Here is a 22,100-nt window from a genome sequence, read left to right on the forward strand (position 1 = left end):
TATCAATTGCTTCAATAGGGAAGGTATCTATTTTTGCTAGAAGAAGCTCATAAGGAACTGAAGCTTTTATTATGAATTTTCTTGTGATGAAGCATTTTGTAATCCTCTTTATTTATCTCCAATTTGTTGAGGAAATGTTTCTATCCCTTTATTTACACATATAGAATTCAAATAATTTTCTAATCCCATAACTTAGTACTTGCTTTTCTTTTGTAAGTAAAAAGTGCTTTCTGACCTCCCAAATTCTCTCCCTTTTGCAAATTTTCCAATAAAGCTTGTTGTTGAAGTGTATCTAAATATATTTATATTTTGTTACTTCTAAGATATCCCCTTCAAAATGGAAGTTAAGATATTTTCTTTTTCTCTCTTTTGATTTAAAAAGTCTATGATCTTGGTCTTGGTCTTGCTAGTGTTAATTCACATACCTACCTCCTTGCTAGAGTGCTCCAAGGCCTTTAAGTGATTTTGTAGCCCTTAGTGGAACTTGCAATCAAAATGAGATCATAAGCATACAAAAGAATATTTAAAACATACTTTCCCAAAAGAATATCATCCCTTTCTTGCAGATTTAATTATTCTTCTAATTTGTTGATATACAAACATATATTATAGGGAATAGTGAGCATCCTTTCCTAACCCCAATGTCACTCCCAAATATTTCTAAGAGGATGACTTGACTCCTAATTTTTACTTGAACCTCCTCATTAAGACTATGAATTATCACTCAATATTGTTTTGGTATGTCAGTATCCTTCATTTTTCTCTATAACTTACTCTTAGGAATTGTGTCAAAGGATTTTTTTTAAGTCCACAAAACAACAAGATTCCTATTATTTGATTTAAACATTTCAATGATATGCCTCAAAGTAACACCATGAACTATTAAATTGAGTATTTTGGTTTGAAACTTGCTTTCCCTATTGATAAGTCCTCGAGATCAATTTCCACAACAAACTTAGTTAGAAGACATGTAGTGCAAAAAGATTACTAGAGGCCAATATTAATTACACAAACTATATGATAGATCTAGGAATGCTAGATTAGGGATTGTAAAACTAAGAAAAACCTTTTTGGCTAATGTGACATGTTGGTTATCCTTTATGAGTGTGAAGTTTGTGGAAGCAATATAATTGAAACACAAATGGAAGTAGTTAGAAAGAACCCAAAAATAAATAGTCATACACTACCTCGAATTAAAAAAACTTAACCTCCATATGAGATCCTTTTGGTTAAAATATGTTTTTTCTTACATAGGTGATTGATTGGATGCCAAAATATTGAAAAAAGACTCAAAATATGGAGAACCATCATTGGTGCATAATGGTGATTGGAGAAGGTATTAAGTTGAAGGAGGAACATATGAATGAAACAAAATAACAAACAAATGAGTAAATACAATGTAAACTTGTAAGAGTGTTAAAACATCAATGAGGAAATAAAAAAGTATGTAAGAAATTTTTTTCATTGTCACGTTTTGACAAAGCAGTTTAGTAGAAAGAAAGTGTATAGCGTCAAAGAGTTTAACCCCATATGGAAACTTGATGAAAAGGTATAATATGTTGTCAATGATGTAAGAGGTGTGTCAAAATTATGATAGAGGAATCAACATATTTAAATGTAATTGTACATGATGTCAAAGGAGCTCACTATAGGGTCAAATTAGCATATAGGTGTATAGGCATAGGTATCATAATTCTTGTCATAACCATGCCTAAGCATTTGAGTTTTGGAAGGATTGCACTGACAATCTATAAGTACAATGACAATCTATGTTGGGGAATTCAATTGTAGTATGATTTTAATATCATATTGCATCCATTCTAGGTGTTGAAGGTGATCCAAAAGTAACTACGGTATGTTACTAAGGTTTTTTCCTCAAATAATGTGTTTACACTAGCAACTTGTTCGGTTTCACATTCTACCACACTTGAGAGTTATAAGGAGAGCATGTCTACATATGTTGTGTTAGATTCAAGAGTTTTAAGAGTTTATCTTCTTTGGACAAAAAGTTAGAAGTGACAAAATGATCACTATGCTTGTTGGTCGGTTGGGTTGTTGTTTTGAATTGATGCACTAGAGGATTGTAATGTGTGCACACCAAATATAGTATGTGGATGACCATTGGGACCTAATAAGGCTACAATGGATAACACATAGTATATTCTTTCTTCTGGAGAAATGTGTGGACTTTTGGACCTAGCCTATTACACATTTGGTGAAGGTTTATGTTTGTGGTCGACTTGAAAATGCATTAGTCTTTTCTTAGGTTGGCATGTGAATGTAATAATCATTGTAGCTCAAATATATTTTTTCTCTAAGTTTATTTTGTGTGTGTGTGTGTCCATATTAATGTAATATCCAATAATTGAATGATTAACATGAAGTATGAGGGTGATGTTATGTGAATTGCATCCCAATCATTGTGCAGTTTCATCAAAAGATCATATATACTAAGAGAGAGTATTATGAAGGTTGTTCAAATAATAATACAGATGTGTATTTAGTTTGAAGGTCTACAATTCATAACTTTTGTATTCCAATGGGATTGGTGTCTCACTTGCTGAGTTCGTGCTTAGGTATTGGAGTAGGGGATTGATGTCTCCTACAGGTCGGTGCATGCAAACGTAATTCTAGATTGATTTTTTTGATAGGTTGGTGCCTACTTCATATTGTAAGTGATGCATTATTTTTGTGAGGCTGGATTTGGGTAGTAGATTTAAGTAGCTATTTTCACCATGATTTTTTCCTTTTGGTTTCCATATATATCTAGCGTTCTTATGTGTTGATTTGTGAATGTGTTTACTACTCACTTAGTTGCACTAATGATAAACTAAGATCCAATAAATATTGTAATGATTTGGATGTGAGTTTGGTCTTGATTCTTGGAGAAGTTATTAATGGTAATTATTGTTGAATGAGTTTGAAATTGGCATATATTTATTCACCCCCCCTTAGTATATTGTGTCCTTTAATTGGTATCAGAGCTAAGTTCCTTGGAAGAATCCTAATAGCTTGAGGTAGATCTGGGATGGTGCACCTTTGTTGCTCAAGAATGTATCTTGAAATGAGGCACCACTTTTTGATGGATCTAATTATGATTTTTGTGTTAGATCATATTTAGCTATTAGTTGTTTTTTTACAACTAGTTATGCTTTTTTTCATTTTTGCTTAAGTTCACTTAGGAGCGCTTATTTTAGTTGTGCATCTAATTTAGCTTTTGTGCATGTAGTTTATCTAGAGTTGAGCTTTATTTAGCTCCTCATGCTTGCACTTTAGTTCCCCTAAATTTAGCTATATGCTTTCTTTATAAGCACCTCATTGTACAATTGTAACTCATCCTATAATTTTGTATTCTTTGTTTTTGAGTAATATAGCATTCATTTGTGCAACTCTCATTTGCGGAAGGTGTTCTTATTTGTTGTTTGATCTTGCAGGCTTGTGTTGCAAAATTCAACATGGTATTAGAGATTTAAAAATTTAACATGGTATCAGTATTTTTAAACTTCAACATGGTATTAGAGTGTGGATTCAGCAAGCCCCTTCTCAAGTTTTGAGGGCTTCTTTATTAAGAAGCATTGCAGGGTCCCAAATTTTCTTTTTTTGTGGATTTGGTTGTGGGCTAATTTTTTATCAACTTTGGAGCAAAATGGTCATCACAATCATGTCCACAACGTCAAAAACCCTACGATTGACTATCATTTCGTCAAAATCTGAGTAGTTGAAATTTGGAGTCAAATTGGCTAAGGATACATTTTTCAAGGCAAGTCCCAAGGGTAGCTGAAAAATATGGTCAGTTTGGGGCAAAACAAAGGTCATCATCGTGCTCAAAAGGCCCAAAAACCTTAAGATTGCCTATCAAAATCGTCAAAATTGAAGATCAAAAAAAATTGGTGAAATTTTTTTGTGGTTCATTTACCGAGGTTCCAGCACATACGGTATTTTCGTACCATACATACACATCGGTACTAGTAGTGCCATTAATTCCTCTCAAGTTTGAGCCCAAAAAAAAAGCCATTGACTTTTTGCAAAGTTTATTTTTTTGAGAAAAAATTACATAAATATTTTGTTGCAAAAGTCAAGAAAAGAGAGGTTGATTTTCAAAGGGGGCTACTTTAATGCAAAGTACAAGGGTACGCAAGTCTAATGTAAGTACATGCATCTTTTTTGTCTATTGACATCAACTTTTTTTAAAGTTTTTTTTAACTTATAATTTTTGGCAATTCCTTAATTTAGTGGTTCCTAAGTTTGGAGTTGCTCTAATTTTCTAAGAAAGAGAGAATCTTTGAGAATATTCTAGCATCGAAGGGGACTTGTCTTTTATGATAAATGAATTTTATTTTTGGAATATTCCACAAATATTTTTCCACACAGGTAGGTACAATCAGCACCATGTTAGCGCCAAGTCTGTAGGTTGACTTTGACCAGTTTGACCAATTTGACCCTCTAAGGCCTAAAAAGCATTGTTCGGTTTTTTGCTCATAACTTGATCGTACAAGCCTCGCTTTTTAACTTCCACATATCTTCAGAAATCCCATTTCGGTATTGGATTGTACATGGTAGTATTTTTATCAAATTCTACTCTAGGTGTCTGCTATAGGCCTCCAAAGTCAGTCTTGTTTTTTGCACTTCTGGGGCCATAAATTGGGTAAACGAACTTCATTTTTTAACTTCCACACAAACATTGAAAAGCTCTTAGAGTCACCTATTTAGATCAACTATTATATTTTCTAGATTTTTCTCTAGGTGATTTTTATTCATTCTTTTATTTTTTCACTTCATGGTTGATTACTTGGTCATTTTGGCTCTTATAATCTTTTAGTTTTTAGTGGATGGCTTCTCTTGGGTTGTCCTACATGTATTTGCAGAATTATTCCCTATTTGGGCATTTTGAGCATCCTCTTTAAGCACTTCTATGGTGCAAACACACTGAGATAAAGTGCAACTCTTATGTATGGTTTTTTGGGAATATTGCACATTACGTTTTGCCTTATATTTTACATGCACTGTATTATAAAGTGCCATGGGGGGTTGTATAGTGCCTTTTGTTTTGCCATCACACATTTGTTTGGTTAGTGTCCCTCCATGACGACATCGAATCCCAATGATTCTTGTCCCATGCATGTGAGCATTGGTTACATGCCCTTTTTTAGTTACAGGTACTTTCTTGAGCACATTTAGATTCTCCTTCATGCACTTCATGGTGACACATAGTTTTAGTGGATCTATCATGCCTCTCCCTTATTAGCATTATAGAGGGGAGGGGTTTCTACCATTGGTGCTAATGCTTCATTGGTTTTGTCTTGGAGGAGACCTTCCATCTTTTGATGTTGATCAGTGTTCTTCAGACTATAGGCACTTGTATTTTTTACTACCAATTTTTTCTTGCATGGTTGAGTAGTTTTGTTGGGGTTACTCTTACAGATTCATGTGTCATCTATATCTTCAATTGATAGATGTTTTTGCCTTTGTTTTCCATTTGATTGTTCGATTAGTGTCATTAGGGGAACTCATGTAGATTGTTATCTTCTTTATCTTGATCATAATCTTGGTTTCAGAGGAGGTTCTTCATTCAAATCTATAGTAGTTATAATTCAATAGTTGTCTATAGCTTCTTTGTGCTTTGAGGATTTTCTTTGTGTTGCTATTCTTTTGGGACATTTTCTTGGACACTTCTTAGTTCTTCATTCCTTTTTGCAGACCATGTTTCTTTTCATGTATTGCATCTCTCGCTTTTGGAGAGGGGTTTTTTCCCAAGTGGTTTTTCTCCTTTTCCCTACTTAGAGAGACTTCATTGGTATGTACATGGGTACCTAATCAGGCCTTTTGTTGTCAAGACCTATCTCTACATTTATGCATTTAGATTTTTTTTCTCACCCTAAGTGTCACTTAAGGGGGGATGTTAGAGCATATTTAGCTATTAGTTTCTTTTTTACAATTAATTATGCATTTTTCCTTTTTTGCTCAAGTTTACTTAGGAGTGCTTATTTTAGTTGTACATCTAATTTAGCTTTTGTGCATCTACTTTAGCTAGAGTTGAGCTTTATTTAGCTCCTCATGCTTGCACTTTAGTTCTCCTAAATTTAGCTTTGTGCTTCCTTTATAAGAACCTCATTATACAATTGTAACTCAACCTATAATTCTATATTCTTTTCTTTTGATTGATATAGCATTCATTTGTGCATTTCTCATTTGTGTCTCATTTGTGGAAGGTGTTCATGTTTTCCATTTGAACTTGCAGGCTTGTGTTGCAAAATTCAATGTGGTATCACAGCTTTGAAAATTTAACATGGTATCAGAGCTTAGAAACTTCAACATTTTCGATTGTAAGGTTGGAAGCATATTTGATGGTCCTAAGGTTTGATGTTTCGCAATCACTTGTCGATAGTTATGAAATTCCTGATAGTCCTCCAAGAAGGAAATGAATGCTATTTTATGTGGTTTATCAACTCTAAGTGTGTGAAGATTATGCATTGCAAGATAGCAAAGGAAGTATGGGTTAAGTTGCACAACATGTATTAAGAAGATGGAAATGTCAAATATGAAAATCTCTAGACCTACCAAAGTCAATTTTAGAGTGAAGAAATGAAGGAAGAGGGGAATATTGCTACATTCCTACTTTAGTTTGATTAAGTTGTCAACTCTATCAAACAACTTGTTGAAGAAATGAATTTGAAAATGATGTGAAGGTATCTGTTGTTGAAGATAAATATTTGGATAAAATACCGATGGAAGAGTTTTATATCATTTTAATTTCTTATGGGATGAGGATTGATGCTAAAAATCTCTCAAGGAAACAAGTTGCATTCAAAGTGTTCAAGAAGCAAGAAGATTTAGATTAAGATGACAAACCAGATCTGGAGGAAGCAAACTTTGTCAAAAATTGTAGAGAGGTTCTAGAAAGTATAAAGGTAAGTTACCTTTAAAATATTTTGATTGTGGTGAAGTGGGATAGTTTATGGCTAAATGTCCATACAAAGATTCTCACAATTATGATCAAAATAATGGGAAGAAGTCATTTCACAAAGGAAAGAAGTTTCAAAAGAATCAAAAGAGTTTCTTCACTAAAGAGGAAATTCATTCATCTGATGATGATGACCAAGGCACTTCCTAGAATGAATTAGAAAAATATCTATGAATGAAGTTTGAAAATAATCATGATTATGAGGAGGAGGAGGAGGAAGATCTTGTGGAAGAATTTCTTTGCACTGACAAAGAGATCAAGAGGTTGAAGAAGAGGATCATTAAAGAAGTAAAATCTAAAGACAAGTTGGATCAAAATATTGAGAAGGCAAAAAATATAGTCATTGACCTAAAGATTCATGTGGAAGAAGAAAATTGAAGTGAACAAGTTATGATAGGAGGTCATTGACAAGAGATAAGGACTGTGGAAAACTTGAGGTCGAGATTGTGTCACTTATAAAAGATATAGAAAAAACAAATAGTAAACTAAAGTTGAAGTTTGAGAAAAGCATTGAGATCTTGGGTTAGATAATTGAAAGTCAATGATTGCCACATATCAAAATGGGAATTGGTTTTGTAGAAATACAAAAGGAGAAGGTAGTTGAGCATACTATGAAGTCGGTTGGTTAGAGTTTGGAAGAGAATGGATCTTAAAGTTCAAAACTTGAACAAGTTGTGACAACCAAGGAGAGCAAGAATGAAAATAATGGTTTAACTCAAGTGCATAGACAAAATAGGAGATTCAAAAAAAAAAGCTTCGAGATGACAAGAGTACAATACTAGGTTTAATCATTCCTTTTACAGAAATTATTTTAATTGCAATCATTTTGGTAATAAGGTTGTGGATTTTATAAAGGATTTGAAAAGAAGAAATAACTTTGTTAGCAAACAAATTATTACACCATTGTTTGATTTTAATATTATTTTTCATTAGTCTAACAATTTTGGGCATATTTCAAGTGTAAGTCATAAATTGTAACCCCTTACAATTTCACACTCCTCTTTGGGCCCCTTCCTTTACTGTGCTTTCTACTATGTCATTTTAACATTATTTGGGGTTCTATCCTATTTTAAATTTTAAAGTACTTTATTCCCCACTTAAATATCGTAAATCATAATGTAAATTTTAAATCCCCTTAATCATGCATATTTATCAAATATTTAAACTCTTTTGACATTTGAAATTTATTTACAAACTTTAGCATTTAACATTTTGCCCTCAAAATGCTCTAATTGCTAATATGACATATTTGACATTTCATTAAATAAATCGCAAGAATCCACTTTTATGTGCATTTTATTTCCCTTGAATTCTTCCTATTTTATAATCTTTGTCAAAATAAAAAATTGAGTGTAAAAACCTAGTTACTGGTAGATAGAAATAAAGCCATTTACTATATTTGAATTCTTTAAAATCAGAAGCTTCCTTTGTTCTTAAATTTGGCACTTTAGCGAGTAATTGTAATGTATTCACCTCTTTTTTTGTGAAATGTTCACCTTCTCACAATAGCTTCCAACTGTTGGCATATGATGAACCGGTGATAATGTATGTTGTCATTGATGTTAATAAGTGCTCAAGCAGGTGAACCGGTATGCACTGGAATGAAGATCAGAAGTGGTTATGGTCAATCGGATGAGTGGACCGGTGTCGGGGTTCACTAAGTGTGACTACCGGTTGGTAGTCTTAGTTCAGCTCTAGGGTTTCTGGTTTGGCTTGTATGGTGCAACCAATGATGTTTTGTGATCAGTTAGTTAAGAACAAGGATAAGGATCAAGATGACACATCTGTTGTGTGCACATGAAGGATTTCTTTGAGGATCTTGCACGTGAAGATTGAATGCATTGAATGTCTACCTTGGGAATGTGTGTTTTTCTTAACGGTATCTAAAAAGCGTGTGATGGGTTACTGTTTTCTAGATGCAGTGAAGACTGGATGATGCAGAATGACTTGAGATCTTTTTTAGATCGTTTCATTCTATGTAATGTATTTAACGGTTAGGATTGGACCGCTTGTAATTGTAAACCTAAAATGTTTAGGGTTTAGGGCTTATGCTACTGACCTAAATGTTGTCTATAAGGTCAATGAGTTTTGTTATCGTTGTGGTTGGCAAAATTTGTGTTTGTGTCCGCATATTGGAGATTTGATACTTGCCAAACCAAAGTGAGGAATCTGCAGAGTGTGATTGCAGAAGAGAGGAACTGAAAAGGATCTGCCTTAGCAAGGAGTGTTGTTATTAGATCAGAGTTTTACCTGTTGTCTTCTAACCATTTCAATAGTAGGTAAATCCCTTGATCGGGTAGCTTTAACAGGATTTGTTGTAAATCCTCTAACCAGATGGCTCAATTTTATTGAGTTTTTTAAATCCTCTAGCGAGGTAACTCTTAACAGGGTTTCAACCTTTAACAGGGTATATAGCCATCCCTTAACTGGGTGATCCTTAACCAGATCGGTTCCTAACAAAACCTTTATTGTAAAGTCTTTAACCGAACTAGGCTCCTAACAGAGCGAACTTCAAAGAGTTCACAAACAAGCTTGTGGGTATTCATCCCTACCGTGGTTTTTCCCATTTGGGTTTCCACGTGAAAAATCTGTGTGTTATGGGTTGTGAGTTTTTCATGTGATGATTGAGTGGTTTTTGATTAAGTTAGATATGCATGCATTGTCTAATGGTTGTGGTTTTTATTGGTATAACTCATGCATGATTAAACTGGTGAAGTAGTTATCAAGATTTGAGATTTGTTGAATGTTGTCTGAAGTATTTCTGTTTAACCGGTATTGCTATGGTTAAGTACAGTGGTGAAGACAACCTGTTATCTGTGTTTTGATTTGTCAAAGTATAGGAGCAAGTTTTTGTGTGTGTTGATTCACCCCCCCCCCCTCTCAGTACTGGTTAGGACCTTAGTAGTCATCATTATTCATCAATTGGTATCAGAGCACATCTAGGTTCTCGGTGATATAAGCTTAACCGCTTGAGGCAAAATATCATGCTTTAATGATGAAGAGGGAAGGTCCTAAGTTCAATAGGGATAACTTTAAAATATGGAAGGATAGAATGAAGATATACATCAAGATTTTGGGTGCACAACACTGGAACTATGTGGAGAATGCCTAGGTAATCCCCTCTGATTCTAATTGATGATCAGAAAAGAGAGATACAAGAAAATGGACAAGTCATGGAAGCCCTTATTAGCAGCATGTCTGATGTAGAGTTCATTGATTTACAAGATAAGGACAATTTGAAAGATGTGTGGGACAAACTGGAATCCATTTATGGCAGTGATGAACATGTCAAGCAGGCTAAGGAATAAATCCTTAGAGGAAAGTTTGAAGATATGAGGATGGTTGAAGGAGAGACCATTCAATAGTATGGCATAAGAATCAAGACAATGGTTGGAGAGATCAAGAGCACCGGTGGAACAATTGATGATGCCACTATTGTCAGTAAAGTTTTGAGATCACTTTTACCAGTCTATGCAATCAGGGTTGCCCCTATTCAGGAGCTAAGGTCTATCGACAAAACTAAGGTATCTTTAGACTCTATTATTTCAAAGTTGACTGCATATAAATTGAATGGCTATGATGGTAGTGTTTAGAAGACCGAGCCAGCCTTAGAGCATCTTCTTTCTCTGCACCGACTAGGAAAGGAAAAGAGGTCAGTACCAATTATGAATCTAGGCCAAGCAGAGATACGGACGATGAGGAGATTCTGATGGAGTTTGAAGCACTTCTTGCCAAGAGACTTCCAAAAGGCACCAAAAAATACAGAGGTAAGCTTCCTCTGAAGTGTTTTTCCTGCAATAAGATAGGACATATAGCTGTTAATTGTCCTAACAATGACAATAAGGATAAACCAGAGAGGTTTAGGAAGTATAAAGGAGTAGGTAGGAGAAATTGTCTTGTTACAGTGGATGAAGGTGTTACCGATGAGGAATCTATGGATGAAGAGAATAAGGACATAGTGTTTCTGGTTGTCAAGGAAGATTTGTCTGACCAGAAAGCCCTTGTCTCACATATTGATAACTCAAACGAGTGGATCATTGATAGCAAGTGTTCTCACCACATGACCGGTGATCGGAGAAAGTTTCTGACTCTTGAAGAATATGATGGTGGTGTTGTCTGGTTTGGAAATGATGCACCATGCATGGTGAAAGAAAAATAATCCATCTCACTGAATGGAAAGAGTAGTGTGGATGATGTCTACTGGGTGGAAAGCCTTAAGCAAAAACCTTTTGAGTGTTGCTCAGCTGAACAACAAAGGACTCATTCTGGATTTCAAAGGTGGAATCTGCAGAATAATTGGAAAGAGTGGTGAGCTTATTGTCACCGGTAAGCAGACCAGAGGAAACCTATTTCAACTGAATGCCAAGATTAGTCAATGCCTGATGGAAAAATTTGATGACAATTGGATATGGCATAGGAGACTTTGTCATATAAATTTTGACAATATTGTAAAGGCTAGTAAGATCAAGGCAGTAAGAGGATTGCCTTTGCTAAACAAACCGAAGAATGCTTTGTGCAGAGAATGTCGACTTGCGAAGATGTCTTCCTCAACATTCAAAGGTAAGTCCTTTTCAGCAGAGAACTTACTTGATCTAGTGCACACCAATTTGTGTGGTCCGATGAAAACTAGAAGCATTCAGGGAGATCGGTACTTCATGATTCTTACCGATGATTTCTCAAGAATGATGTGGGTCACATTCTTGAAAGACAAATCTGAGGCATTTAGAAATTTCAAAGCCTTTAGAGCATTGGTGGAGAAGGAGAGTGGCAAAAGGATAAAATGCCTAAGAACCGATCAGGGAGGTGAATTCACTTCTGATGAATTCAATAAGTGCTGCGAGGAGAATGGGATTAAGAGACAATTGTCTGCCCCAAGGACACCACAGCAGAATGGCATAGCAAAAAGAAATAATAGGACTGTGGTTGAAGTGGCCAGAACTATGTTGATCCAAGGAAATGTAGCTCACACATTTTGGAGAGAAGCAGTGAGCACTGCAATCTATACCATGAACTAAGTACTCATTAAGAAAGGTAAAGACAAAACCCCCTATGAGTACTGGAATGGGATAACTCCCAATGTGAGTTATTTCAAAGTGTTTGGGAGTAAATGCTATATCAAGAGAGGTGAGCACCTGAACAAGTTTGATGCTAAGTGTGATGAAGGAATATTTCTAGGATGTTCCACTAAAAGCAAAGCTCTCAAGTGCTACAACAAGAGGACTCAGAAGATTTTTGAGAGTATCAATGTCAGGGTTGATGAATCCCCTGAGAAGCCTAAGGAAACTGGCAGCAAGAAAATGGAAGATGAACCGGGTTTAGCCTTCTAGGAACTGGTTAAGAAAGAAACAAGTGACAAACACTACAAAGACCTCAGTGTTTCTGTACTGGTAGAAGCTTCAGTAGGTGAAGAAGAAGATGAAGTGGAAAAAGAAGAGGAAAAGCAAGTTGAACCAACTACAGTCATTCCTAGGTATGTAAGACTGCATCATGATCCAAAGCAAATCATAGGAGACAAAGATGTAGGAATACTTCCAAGGAGAAAGGTGAAAGAAAATTCTTGCATGATTTCAGAATTTGAGCCTAAGACCACTAGAGAGGCACTTATCGATGAAGACTGCATAAAGGCAATGGAAGAGGAGTTGGACCAGATAGAGAAGAATGTAACATGGTCCTTGGTACCCAGACCGGAACACAAGAATGTCATAGGTACCAAATGGGTCTTCAAGAATACATTAAATGAAGAAGGCACAGTGGTAAGGAACAAGGAAAGACTTGTATGCAAGGGATATGCTCAGGAAGAAGGAGAAGACTATGGAGAAACCTTTTCCCCAGTGGCTAGACTGGAAGGTGTCTGAATGCTACTAGAATTTGCAGCATTCAAGAGATTTAAGGTATACCAGATGGATGTGAAGTTCGCCTTCTTGAATGGAACCTTGGAGGAAGAAGTGTATATTGAGCAACCAGATGGGTTTGATTTGAGGGAAGATAGTGGCATGGTGTGCAGATTACACAAGGCCTTGTATGGATTGAAATAGGCGCTAAGGGCATGGTACGAATAGTTACACTCTCACCTTGTGAAGATAGGATTTCAAAGAACAAGTGAGGACAACAACATCTACTTGAAATCTGAAGGTGATCAGATTCTGATATGTGAAGTATTTGTAGATGATATAATCTTCGGTGGAGATGATGATATGAGTCATGCATTTGTAGATGTGATGAAAAAGGAGTTTGAGATGTCTCTGATTGGATAGATAAAGTTTTTCATTGGTCTACAGATTCAACAGATGAAAGAGGATATCTTCATTACCCAGTCCAAATATATCAAAGAGGTATTGAAGACCTTTGGCATGGAGGAGAGCAAACCGGTTGGAACACCGATGGTGACCGACTGCAAATTAACAAAGGAGGATGATACATCGTTGGTGAATGAGAAGGAGTATCGGTCAATGATTGGTAAGTTGCACTATGTGGTGCACATTAGACTAGATATTGCTCATGCAATGGGCATAATAGCCCATTTTCAGAAGAGTCCAAGAGAATCCCACTTGGTAGCGATAAAGAGGATTCTTAGATACCTGAAAGAGACAGTTGATTATGGATTGTGGTATCCATACAATGGCAAATTTGATCTCAAAAGTGTTTACCGATGCAGATTGGGCAAGTAATGTGGACGACCGGAAGAGCACAACCGATGGAGCGTTCTTTCTTGGTGGAAGACTAGTCTCATGGACGAGTAAGAAGCAGAGGTATATTTCCCAGTCTACAGCTGAAGCGGAGTATGTGGTAGCATTTATGAACTATACTTAGGTAATCTAGATGAAGCATGTATTGGATGGCTTCAAAGTGACTGTATCTGAACCGGTGAGTATTTTCTGTGATAATACTAGTGCAATCAATATTTCCAAAAATCCGGTATTGCATGCTAGGACAAAGCATATTGAGCTCAAGTATCATTTCTTGAGAGAAAAGGTTTATAATAAGGAGGTTGTATTAGAACATGTTTCCAGTAAGGACCAACTAGCAGACATATTCACTAAGCCCTTACCGAAGACTACATTTACCTATTTGAGAGGTGAATTAGGGGTTTTGCCCCTTCATGAAGTAAATTAAAGATGTGTGCTCCACATCAGTCAGGTACTACCATGTCAAATCTTACAAGATTGATGTGTTGAAGGATGGTACTCCATAGGGGGAGCAACATAGTGGAGTTTGGAAGCTTGTGCCTCCACTTTGGCATTGTTGTCAAAGGGGGAGAAGATATCTGATGATGAAGATATATGGGGGAAAGGATATATGGTTGAGTGCACACTGACCAGTCCAAGTGGTGGTGGTGATCTTTCAAGTTGAACTGGTATATGTTATTGAGGATGGTGTAGATACTGAGCAATGATACATTGAGTATTGTCATCATTGTCAAAGGGGGAGATTGTTCACATATGATGAAGCGGTGATAATGTATGTTGTCATTGATGTCAATAAGTGCTCAAGCAGGTGAACCAGTATGCACTAGAATGAAGATCGGAAGCGGTTATGGTCAATCATATGAGTGGACCGGTGTCGGGGCTCACTAAGTGTGACTACCGGTTGGTAGTCTCAGTTCAGCTTTAGGGTTTCTAGTTTGTCTTGTGTGGTACAACCAATGATGTTTTGTGATGAGTTAGTTAAGATCAAGCATAAGGATCAAGATGCCACATCTGATGTGTGCACGTGAAGGATTTCTTTGAGGATCTTGCGCATGAAGATCGAATGCATTGAATGTCTACCTCGGGAATGTGTGTTTTTCTTAACGATATATGAAAAGCGCGTGATGGGTTACTATTTTCCAGATGCAGTGAAGATTGGACGATGCAGAATGACTTGAGATCTGTTTTAGATCATTTCATTCTATGTAATGTATTTGACGGTCAGGATTGGACCACTTGTAATTGTAAATCTAAAATGTTTAGGGTTTAGGGTTTATGCTACCAACCTAAATATTGTCTATAAGGTCGATGAGTTTTGTTATTGTAGTGGTTGGAAAAAGTTGTGTTTGTGTCCGCATATTGGAGATTTGATACTTGCCAAACCAGAGTGAGGAATCTACAGAGTGTGATTGCAGAAGAGAGGAACTGAAAAGGATCTGCCTTAGCAAGGAGTGTTGTTATCATATCGGAGTTGTACCTATTGTCTTCTAACCATTTCAAGAGAAGGTAAATCCCTTGACTGGGTAGCTTTAACGGGCTTTGTTATAAATCCTCTAACTAGGTGGCTCAAGTTTATTGAGTTTTTTAAATCCTCTAGCGAGGTAACTCTTAACATGGTTTCAACCTTTAACAGGGTATATAGCAATCCCTTAACCAGGTGATCCTTAACCGGATCGGTTCCTAACAGAATCTTTATTGTAAATTCTTTAACTTAACTAGGCTCCTAACAGAGTGGAGTTCACAAACAAGCTTGTGGGTATTCATCCCCACCGTGGTTTTTCCTATTTGGGTTTCCACGTGAAAAATCTGTGTGTTATGGGTTGTGAGTTTTTCATGTGATGATTGTGTGGTTTTTGATTAACTTAGATATGTATACATTATTTAATGGTTGTGGTTTTTATCGGTACAACTCATGCATGATTAAACTGGTGAAGTAGCTATCAAGATTTGAGATCTGTTGAATGTTGTCTGAAGTATTTCTATTTAACCGATATTGCTATGGTTAAGTACAGTGGTGAAGACAATTGATTATCTATTTTTTGATTTGTCAAAGCATAGGAGCAAGTTTTTGTGTGTACTGATTCAACCCCCCCTCTCAATACTGGTTAGGACCTTAGTAGTTCATCATTATTCATCACCAACTACCTGCGTTGAATAACTTTCTTTGAATTTTGAATGTGAACAATAATAGACATATTTATGTTTTTCACCATTCACAATTGAGAAAAGGATTGGACCATTATTGATTGTATTGAGACATTTTTATATTACTAGCAACAATAATTCATCCAAAACATCACTAAAACATCCTTCCAGGCTTTGAAAAGGTCCTAGGCAAGTTTTAAGAGGTTAAGATAGCACGTGTATCCTTGCAAATAGCTCCAAAACCTTTCCTAAATCTTGCACACGTGAGAGAAAATAATCCCACCATTTGCAATCAATAATGGCACCCAAAACAGTGCAAAAAATGATCCAAAAACAATGCCAATAGATAAAGCAATGAGCAACAAAGAGTGACACCCAAAACACCCCCAACACTATCCAAACACTAGAAAAAGAAGAAGGAAGAGGCGCCCAACTTTTGGTTTGCTCATATCTCCCTTGTAAGAGTGCAAGAGGCAAAGACAAACTTAAAAGTTTGACTTAAAAAAAAATCACTTTATCTTCGATTTTATTAAAGCCTAATTTTTGAAAAAACTTATTTATCCTCCATGTCAACCCACACCTGATTTGACTTTCCCAAATACAAAAATCATAAAAAATTATTTTTAAATAATATTTAAACCATAAAATATTTTAATAATATTTGGTTTAAAATAATTAATTTAATTTCTCCTCTAGGACAAATGGTGAAATTTCACCATAAGAATAGGGGGTGTCCTAAGACAATGAAACTTTGTCGAGAGACATAATCAATTATTTAAAACATGGGTAGATGATCATAATTTGCACAACAAATCGAATCTAGAGACCTCCTTTGTAAACGGGCCTTGTCGACGAGGGCCCTGACTATAAAAAAACATTTTTAAACTATGTGGACTCAAATTGCTATCAAACTGAAACTACAGACTATTGGGGCCAAAATAACAAATGGGTTGCCTTTCGATTTGCAAATTTTTTTTAAAAAATTGGGACTCCAATAATGTTGTCAACAATCGCAAATGGATTAAAAAGCATGTCAACACTCACCCTAGAACAATGAAACTAAACAGTAATACTTACATGTGTCTTAATAAAATTTTCACCAACGGGTTTTACATCACAAATTTTGAGTCATCAAATTTGGCTACTCAGGTAGATTTAGCGAAGACGAATACTGACTCGCATTTTGATTTTGACAACCCAAGCACTGCAACGTGTGTCAAATTTCCAGGTGCCAATAATGGCTCATGTTTAGGGACGCATACTTCAATGCAGCATGGAGAGATTTCAAAAACCCCTAAGATGTAGACCAAGTGCCTACTCCATCAAGAACAGTTCTACATCTGCTTTAAACTGCCTGAACTGAAACTGAAATATCCAAACTTCATTTGGTGACCTTGAGCCACTAAAACTAAATAACATGTATTTGCCTCTGTCAAAGACTCGATTCTCATATAATTGCACCAAATCTGATCTAAAAACACTACTATAATTTGTCTAACCAGACACATTATCTCTTACATCTCCTAACATAACAATAATCTTAGCACTTGCAATATAATCTCTATCAACCTGCATTTTAAAATCAAGTACAAACTGAAATATCTCAGGTATTTTATCATGTGGAGATCATATATTACACTCATAAAACAATACATATTCATACTAAGTGTAATATTTTTTGTTATCTATCTCATTGTGATGTTTCACCAAAAGGCCATCCAATTGAACTTAAAACTCAAAACAGTCATATGTCACCATACAACTAGTGTCATGAAATTTGATTTCATCATTAGTATTTATACTAAACATGAAGCCTTCATAATCATTTTGTTGCACACTATACAAACAACTTTTAGGTCCATCAAAAAGAAAGTTGCCATACACAGGCATCTCTTGCAGTTGAATGATATCACATTGGTAATGGCATACATTTGTAAAATCTAACTCAATCATACTATTACATGTTCAATATATTTTAATTGAAATTAATCTATATTACAATCATTTATGTAATAAAAAGGAAATATAACTTTCATGCAAGGTTTCAATTTCATCAAAATCCCACACTTGCATAAACACACTCATCCCTAGTTTAGTAATAAAATATGATTCAATTCTCAAACCACCACTTATCTCTTGCAATGTATCACTATAGAGATTTGCCTCATCTTTAACCTTGACCCTTTCAAGAACATCTAACTTAAAGCTAATATGATCAACATCACAAGGAAATTTTTTCAGTATACAAATCATTTTCATAATCATTAAACTGATCATTTATACATTCATTTTTACTATCATTAATAAGAGGTTGTAGTTAAAAATTCAAAATATCATCACTAGACTAAGCAACATGTTGACCTTCTTTGATATTTTTAAAGCTAACAAATTCAATTGAGGAATATATGGAAAGATTTTTCAACCTTTTTTCATAATCAACTGATTCACACAATAAATCCTAATTATATCAGCAAATTTGATCACTCACAATTGCATATGTATCTTTTCTAGTATTTGTATCAATGCATTCTTCACTCAAAACAAACATGTCCATTTCTTCTCTATCATGACAATCAACATAAGAAAGGAAACAACCATATTCTTCATCACCATTAACTTCATCATTTAGTTTCTCCATGCATGATCTAGCATATTTGCAACATCAACATCACTCCCAATATCATGAACCTCGGTATCCTCATAATGGGAAACCAACATTTCATTCTCTTTTTTATATTTATAACAATCAAGAACATTAGGGTTATAACCAATTTCATTGCTAATATTATGATCAAGATCATATGAATCATTTTCATACAACTATGAGTATGTGACCTCATCCACATTTATGTCATTGCATCATTTTCTAAGACAAACATCATTGAAACAATCTTATGATTGTGTTGGGTAAAAATTTTGTAAACTGGCAAAGTTCACAAAATTATGGTTTCAACCTAGTATGCGAGATTAAATATGTCCTAATTATAAGGGAAGGCTCCCCCTTTTTGCTTACTACTCTTCTCTACTTAGAACACAACTTTAACTATGAACCTTAATCTAAATTTGGGCATTACATCATCTTATTCTCTCTTTTAGAGCAAATGTTATTCTTTTAGAACTCTTTTTTTAGAAAATAAATTACAATTTGGAGCAATAGTGACTAATACAACTTTGAAACTAATATGTAATAATTCAAAAGTATGCTAATGAAAAATACAAATAAAGAGAAACAAAGTTTTCATAAAGGCGCAAAGTCCTCTATTGCTTCTCCGAGACGAGAAAATAGTGTTCAAGCACAAAGTCTTACAATCACTATAATCCTATCAACCTTTTACAAATAACTTTTGTAACCAACGATATTTACCAAGATAACAAGACAAAGAACAAATTCTTCGTATTTGTATCTAATTAGAATTTTGATCATCTTTACTTGAAATAAAAAAAAGAAGCTCAAAGTCTCAATTGCTTATATCTTTACTAACTCTATTTCACAAACGTTGAATTGTAACACCAAGTTTACAAGACAAAATTTGTTCTACTCTTTAATACTATTCTCTGCAATGTTTTTATTTGATCAAAACAAGATTTTGACAACAAGAAGGACATAAGAACATTCTCACCATATACCACAATGTATTCAACACAAAGTTTGAATGCCAAATATGTCTTCTTATTTGATCAAATTTGTGAAATAGCAATATGAACTCAAAGTCTCACTTTGCTTTTCACTTCGACAAAGTTTTGTTGCCTAAAATTAAAGATGATAGTTACAATGAGCAACCTCATATATATATGTGAGGTGCAATGAGAAAATCTAGGAAAGCTACAACAAACTAGGACTAAGTCAAAAAATGAGTCCTACTTGACTTAGCACTTCTACATATTCTAGATGCAAAAACATGAATACAAAATGACACTTGAAGTGTCAAATTCTAACTGCAAAAATGCACCTACAACTTGAGAAAAATTAAAACTACTAAGTGTTGCCAAACACTCCATTATGATCTTGCTTCATGAATTCCTTAAACTTTTGCAAAGAAATCTTCATTTGTTCTTCATCACGTCCCTTAGCATGGCTCATGATAACCTTGACCCAAGTGATAGATTCTTCAAGGCTAGTATAGCATCTTTTGTGTTTCTTTAAAAGAGAAGCCAAGCTATCCAGATTAGCTGGAATATATATTAGCTTATCAATGAAATATATTGAGAAAAAATCTTTGTCAACCTCCTCTCCTACGAGTAAGCTAAACTCTTTGACGATAACATCTTCATGATGAGGCTTTTGATTTCCATCAAGGACTGTATAAAGAAGTGTCAATATCTTCTCAATGATTTCCTTACCTTTGTCATTACATTCTCTCTAGGCCTTTCTCATATCCTTAATAAGAATTTCCAGGGTGTTAATTGATGTTCTAATTCTTCTCTTTGTTCAATGTACATGTCCCTTGAAGGAAGAATGACATTATCAACCAAAACATCTAATTGAAAATCTTCTAACTTCAACCATGAGTTGAAGTTCTTCTCTTGTGTTTCCAATTCCTATGAGAATAGATCCAATTTTTTATCTATCTCAGACTTGACACCCTCTAGATTTTTTATTAGAGAAACTGCAGAATATAAGAGATGTGTTCCTTGGCTCAGCATCCTATCCATCCATTCACCAACTGATCTTCCTTGTGAACTGACTTGCTTAGCCTACTTGATGACCTATTCATCAACTGATGAAGTGACTGATTCAATTACCTCTGAAGACTTTGTTATTTTGATTAACACATTGGTGAGTTGTTCCACCCATTTCTTTAATTTGTCTTTCTTGATTTTTTCCTCATTATACCCTACCACAAGATTATCAAAAGATGATTGAGCATCTTCTATAGTTTCTTCATGAGTTTTGTTACCCAATTCAATCATGTTAATAATGTAATATGTGAGTTGAATCTTGTCTATATATTTATCTGGAGGCACTACCATTTCTACATACTTGTTCTTTGACTTATCCACCTTTACCCTATATAAGGTCTTAGCCTTCTTTATAACCTTAGGCTTTACAAGAACTAATTGGCTAAAGTCAAAGTCATCTGGGGAGATGGCATGTTTCTTTCTCTTGGGGTTATTGGAGACTAGCCAGGGTGGTAAAGGTGTATCATCTTGTACTCCTATGGTTAGCACTTGAGATGAAATTTCTTGATTTTGTATGTTTGTGGTCACAATAGGAGTAGAGGTTACTATTGTAGGTGGGTTCACAACAACTGAAACCTTGGGAGGAAGCTCAATTTCTGACATGAATTTATCAAAATATTCTAACATAAAATAGGACACTTCAGACAAATTTGGGAGGAATATATTCTCAATGTTATCCTGTGGGGTATCTAGAGTTGACTCACTGGTTGTTGAGGAATGAATGGTATGAATCACTACACAAAGATTCTCAGACACATAACAAATTGTGGAAACAAAAGGAATAGGATTAGAAAGTGAAGCTAGAGGGGGAGATGTACCTAGAGTATCATAAGATGTGGGAGGAATGATTTCTTGTGTCTTTTCAAATTGGGAAGTACTAGGAGGCTTTGGTAACCCCTCCTCGTCATACTCTTCTTGTTATTTCACTAATTCTTCCTCATCTTCTTGCTCTTTCTCTTCCTCACTCAATTCTTCTTCAACTTCATCCTATGTTTGAATATCCTGAGCCAAAGATTCCCCGTGAATCTTATCTTACCCTTTCCAACAATGAATTCTAATTTAGGATCCTTTGAGGTTGTTGGATCCTGCCTGTTCTTAGTTCTCAACTGAGAAGTTTTTTCTAACTAGTCCTACAGTATCATCCTCTGATCCGGTTGGAAAGGTTTTAACTAGATCCCTTTCTGTGTCAACCATGCATTGGTATTGGCAAGAATATTCTAAAACCTTGTCCTTATTGAAGTGTTTTCCTTCTGGTACCATTGAATGAGAGGTAAAGGTGAACCCACAATCTTATTATTTTCGTACACTAGATCTAGAATGTTTCCATCATCTTCAAGATCCTTGGGGACATCAGCAAGATTAGGTTCTCACTTTGTTCCATAGTAAGGTGGTAGTAGTCAAGCCTTTAAATGATATCTTCTTATGTTCTAGAATCAATCCAAATATCCTCTACATGGTGAACATGAGTGTATCTTTTCTTTAGCTTGTTCTTCATACCAATGTAGTCAAAATATTTCTTAACTTTGAAGTACCTCATTGTTAGCCTTCTTATCTCTTCATCTATGGCTTTGGATTTGTAGATGGAATTGATTGAATATCTCCCAATAGTGAGAGAGAACTTGAAACCA

Source organism: Cryptomeria japonica, chromosome 8, assembly GCF_030272615.1.
Source record: "Cryptomeria japonica chromosome 8, Sugi_1.0, whole genome shotgun sequence".
NCBI lineage: Eukaryota > Viridiplantae > Streptophyta > Pinopsida > Cupressales > Cupressaceae > Cryptomeria > Cryptomeria japonica.